This window comes from Cucurbita moschata, unplaced genomic scaffold (genome assembly GCF_002738365.1).
Source record: "Cucurbita moschata cultivar Rifu unplaced genomic scaffold, Cmos_1.0 Cmo_Scf00031, whole genome shotgun sequence".
Classification (NCBI taxonomy): domain Eukaryota; kingdom Viridiplantae; phylum Streptophyta; class Magnoliopsida; order Cucurbitales; family Cucurbitaceae; genus Cucurbita; species Cucurbita moschata.
Window position 1 is genome coordinate 2,468,453 of NW_019268547.1, and position 5,580 is coordinate 2,474,032.

Consider the following 5,580-nt stretch of genomic DNA (forward strand, 5'->3'; position numbering starts at 1 on the left):
CCCCTTTTTTTTTTTTTTTTTTTTTTTTGTTAATTAGGTCCTACGAATAATTTTTTGTGTTAATTAGCAGCTATATAAGCATAAAAGCAAGCTCGAAAAGGCATGCTACATCCTGATAAGTAGCCGCATGGATGACAAGTAATACTTATAGGGGTTGTTAGGAGGTGCAAGTGCTTCTTACCTTAGGTGGTTAGAATATGCATGTTAGGACCACATAAGAGTAACTTTGGATGAGAATGCATTGTATGTATTATATGGAAAATCATCGAGATGCCCCTAGTATAAGATTTTGGGATGCATGTTGTTTTTTATATTTTTTTTTTGTAGAGATAGAAAGAGTTTTCCACAAACCATTGATCTTTTGTTCAAGTCATAGCAACAAAGATCTACCTTATCAAAATTTGATTGGCTAAACATAAGAAGTCGGGAAGTTTTGCCAAAATTTTCTTTAAGGCCTTCAAAGATAAGCTTGCTTAACTTGAATTTTTTATATTTGATCTCAAGGGTTTAGAAATCATCGTTAGATCAAACCTCAAAGATGGAAGATCTCATGAAAGAGGTTCAACCGATAATAACAACATTGAGTTTCAACACTTAAGTCACTTTCAAAGAGTTCAAACATAGTACGCCATATTTTCATCAATTTAACACCATGTTCATCATTATCATATTTCGTGCGTTCCAAACCATCAAACCCCATAGGATAGAAAACAAAATACAAGAATATCCATAATCACCCATCCGATTTCGTATCCTCAGTTCTTCGAGACTTTGTCGAAGATTGGATGCTTGTTGGGTGATACTACAAAAAAGACTAATTAAGAGGGAGATGAAGCCAATGAAGATTCTATTCATGAATTCATATAGCTTATATTGAGGAATGTTTGGGAGAGAAAATCCACATTGTTTAATTAAAAGGATGATTATGGATTTATAAGTAATGAATACCTCTCCATTGGTATGAGGTCTTTTCGAGAAACTAAAAGTAAAGCTATGAGAGTTTATGTTCAAAGTGAACAATATTATACCATTGTGATTTTCGTAATTCCTAACATGATATCAGAGTCATACCCTTAACTTAGTCATATCAATAGAATCCCAAATCGTCGAACAAAGAAGTTGTGAGCCTCAAATGTGTTGTCAAAAGTGACTCAAGTGTCGAACAAAGAAGCTATGAGCCTCAAAGTTGTTGTCAAAAGTGACTCAAGTGTCGAACAAAGGGTGTACTTTGTTCGAGGCTCCAGAGAAGGAGTCGAGTCTCAATTAAGAGAAGGATGTTCGAGGGCTCCATAGGTCTTAGGGGAGGCTCTATGGTGCACTTTGTTTAAGGACAAAATTGTTGGGAGAGGAGTCCCACATTGGTATGAGATAGTTCGGGGAAACTAAAAGCAAAGTCACGAGAGTTTATGCTCAAAGTGGACAATGCCAAACCATTGAAGAAAAACGGCACGAGTATAAATAGGAAATGGTTTAATACTCTATTCCATAATGTAAATTGATTATTCTCTCTGTTTTTTTTTCCTTGCTATAACTTATATATCTTAATTTGGGTGAGGTAATTTTAGAGATGGGAGAGTGAAAGAACGAGAATAAGAGGGCGTTCTAAATAGACTTTCTAATCTTGACTTCTTGAACTACTGGTTAAGGTAATCATTCATCTCCCGGATCGGTTCATTTAGAGAATGAATCTGATCGGAATAGGCAGGGAATTGGTCTTTCCTTTCAAAGCCATTTTCCCTGTTACTGATAAGTCAAAAGAAGACTACCTTCAAAGGGCTTTATGCCTTTTTTTTTCAAGCGGAGAGACCTACATATGACGAAGATGCGAATAGAGATGCAGAAGTTCTTCAGTTAGAGGTGAAGGAAAAGCATAGGTTCAGGTTTCTTCTAATTTTCTTACTAGAGAGGAAAAGAGTGAAATGAAAGAATAAATAGGGAGAGGTGATTGAGCTTCTTTTTCATTTTTCTTAGTTTATAGTGAATAAATAGGTGAAGGTTTAGTAGTGATTGATAATTAATAAGGAGTTGAGTCTTAGTTTACTGTCTTTGAATAAATAGGTGAAGTAGGGAAAAAAAATAGAGGTTCCAGGGCAGGTGAAGGAGAAACAGAAGTTAAAGAATGACTCTTGAGGATTTACTGACAGTGAACTCTCATGAATAAGGAGTGTTTACTGTTTCATGAATCGAGAGTTGAGGAGAAGATCAAGATCAAGAAGGAATCTTGAGGATTTACTGACAGTTCACTCTCATTGATTCTTCGATAGTCTTGACTGATAGTGAACGATCATTCATAAGTCATGTTTACAATTGAGTAAAAGAGTGAAAGAAGTAATAGTCCTATTCTGTCTCATTCATAAGTCGTGTTTATAGGAGAATGAATCTTTAGTCTTGACTTCTTAACTACCTCGGCCCTAAATACCTCTCTTTTATCCCTAAAAATAGGGGAGGATAGAATTTCTTTTATTTCAGCCGCACCTATTAGTAAAAAACCTCTTTTAATGTTTTACCCCTATGCTGGATACAAAATATTTTCTTTCAGCTCTAGCTATTAGGGAAAAAGGTCTTACGAACTTTTACAGTCATATGGGATACAAAATAATCTTGAGAAGGGGTGCTCTCCTATCTTTTGATTAGGAAAGCGGCACATACCAGGGGGTAGCGACTGTTTATTGAAAACACAGGACTCTGCTAAGTGGTAACACGATGTATAGAGTCTGACACCTGCCCGGTGCTGGAATGTCGGAAGGATTAATGTTATAAGCTTTGAATGGAAGCCTCAGTAAACGGCGGCAGTAACTCTAACTGTCCTAAGCTAGCGAAATTCCTTGTCGCATAAGTAGTGACCTGCACGAATGGTGTAACGACTGCCCCGCTGTCTCCGACATGGACCCGGTGAAATTGAATTCTCCATGAAGATGTGGAGTACCAATGGCTAGACGGTAAGACCCCGTGCACCTTAACTATAGCTTCGTAGTGACAACCTTGATCGAATGTGTAGGATAGGTGGGAGGTGGTGACACACAAACACTAAATCTTTTATTTGTAGATTAGGTTAAGAGAATTTTTGGTGTCCCCTTGAAAACAAAGTCGGCCGCTTCATGTCGCATACCATTGCGCGGGCTTGGCAACCCTACTAGGGCTTTAACTATAAAGTGGGTTAGTATAATTTTTCTTGTGTTGTTTTTAGATGTGTACTTGTGTATTTTATCTCTCTTTCTATTGTGTACATGCACGTACACAGACCTCCTACCTGAACTTTACCATTAGGATTAGAATTGAGGATGAGTTGTGGCGACATTTGAGGAGTTAAATGTGATGACGGAGAATTAAGGAAAAAAATTTGTTCTACATCGATTAGGTTTTCAAAGTCGAAAGGTGAACTCTAATATAAAAGAAGGTCCCTTAGCTGACTTAGAGCTAGAGAATTCATATTCTCGTGGCTATAACTTGACTCATTTGATTTAGGTCTGATACGTTCAGATCCTTTAGTACCATTTTTTACTCTTCAAGATACGTCTTTTGACACTTTTAAAGACATTTAAAGTTAGTATGACTGATGGCTTACTAATTTAAATTACATATAGATAAGTTTTTAGATTATTTTTATGCAAATGAGGTGAGTCAATTACCATAATAGAATTCTAAATTATAATTGTAGGACTCCTTAGGTGAAATTTGAGTTCAATGATCAACTTTTTAAGCTAGCATCAAGGATGTGTAATGACCTTGTCTTAAACCAACCAAGTAAGCAGTTCCATTGTTGGACGCCCATGAACTTGGTTTAATGACTTGTATGTTGTGTGAATAACACGTACATTATGACCTTTGTACGTGTCATATTTTGTGATGTTATGATATTTGATGTGTGATATGTTATGTGACGATTTATGATATGATATGAGTTATTCTATAAGATGAAGGTTATATGATGTATGAACCTCCATATGTCACGTCATGTGCACTATGTTAGCATGTTTGAAGGGAATGAACTCTTCATCCACGTAACGGAAGCATTGGGAACTGTTTTGATTTTTTATTAAGAATTAAAACAAAGCAATAAATACGAGAGTAAGAACTCTACATTTGTAGAAACCCTAGCTTGCAAGACTCCTCGGAGTATTCCAACGATGCAGAAGTTCTTCAACATTCCACAAGATCTTCCTTACTATGACTCGAACACAAGGTGAAGGCTTGTGGGAGCCTCTTCAAAGAAAATCCCAAAGGGATTGGAGAAGAGAGTTTCGAGAATTCTCTGGGGATGTAATTTCATTCTTCAGAGAAAGTGGGAGAGATAGTATGTCTTTCGCTCAACCCAAGGGTCCTATTTATAGGGACTCTTGGAGAATATTTGCATATTTAATATATTAGAATATAATATCTTATATAAATCATATTTAGATATTATAAGATATTAATTTGAATCTTATTCAAATTTTAAATATATTTTTATTTAATATATTAAAATACTTTAATTGATTTAATATTTAATTGTATCAAATATAATAAATATATTTTTTATTTAATATATATTAAATCTTAATTTAAACCATTCAAATTAAATATATTTTTATCTATTTATTTAATATATCTAATATATTAAATATTAATTTGACATTTCAAATTAAATTTATTTTCTCCTTTATATTTAATATATCTAATATACTAAATATTAATTTGAACACTTCATATTTTCTTTCAAATAAATTGATTCTTTCAGGTTACCATGAGCTAGGCACCTTTATGCAAAATTAGTTCAATTTCAAAAGTTACTCAAAATTAGGCAAGGCAACCAAGGGAGCAGAACTCAATTTTTCTTTCAAAGTATTAAAAGCAAGTTCGTGATCTTTTTCGCATATAAAGGATACATTTTTCTTAACAAGTTCATTCAAAGGTGAAGCAATTGTACTAAAATTCTTAATGGACCTACGGTGGAAACTTGCAAGACCATGAAAACTTCTTACTTCACTTACACTTTTAGGTGTAGAATCTTTTAAAGCCTTCACTTTCTCCTCATCAACCTCAACACCATTAGATGAAACTACAAATCCAAGAAAATTAACTTTTTCCATGCAAAAGCTACATTTCTTTAAATTTACATACAAACATTCGTTTCTTAAAGTAGTCAAAACATTGCGTACATGGTAAGTATTTTCGTAAGACATGGTTCCTTAGTCTCATGAATGTACTAGGTGCATTAGTTAATCCAAAAGGCATAACCAACCATTCATAAAGACCATACTTGGTTTTAAAAGCTGTTTTCCACTCATCCCCAATATGCATGCGAATTTGATGATAACCCGATTTTAAATCAATCTTAGTAAAAAGACTACATCCATGCAATTCATCAAGCATATCATCTAATCTAGGAATTGGATGCCTATACTTTATAGTTATCTTGTTTATAGCCCTACAATCAACACACATACGCCAAGAACCATCTTTCTTAGGTACAAGAATAACTGGAACAGAACAAGGACTCAAACTTTCACGTACATACCCTTTAGCAAGGAGTTCACTTACTTGCCTTTGTATCTCTTCAGCCTCCTTTGGATTAGTCCTATAAGCTGGTCGGTTTGGAAT

General features: G+C 34.6%; 1 long non-coding RNA gene across 2 annotated transcripts in view; it reads left to right on the forward strand.

The window, feature by feature from the left end:
• LOC111464904 overlaps window positions 1-3,017 on the forward strand; it is a 7,961-nt gene extending 4,944 nt beyond the window's left edge. Inside the window, exon 2 of one of the 2 annotated variants that reach the window (XR_002714110.1) lies at window positions 2,607-3,017. This is a non-coding gene — a long non-coding RNA (uncharacterized LOC111464904). The remainder of the gene's footprint in view (window positions 1-2,606) is intronic. The other variant, XR_002714109.1, reaches the window with a different exon arrangement.
• The last annotated feature ends 2,563 nt before the right edge of the window (window positions 3,018-5,580 follow it).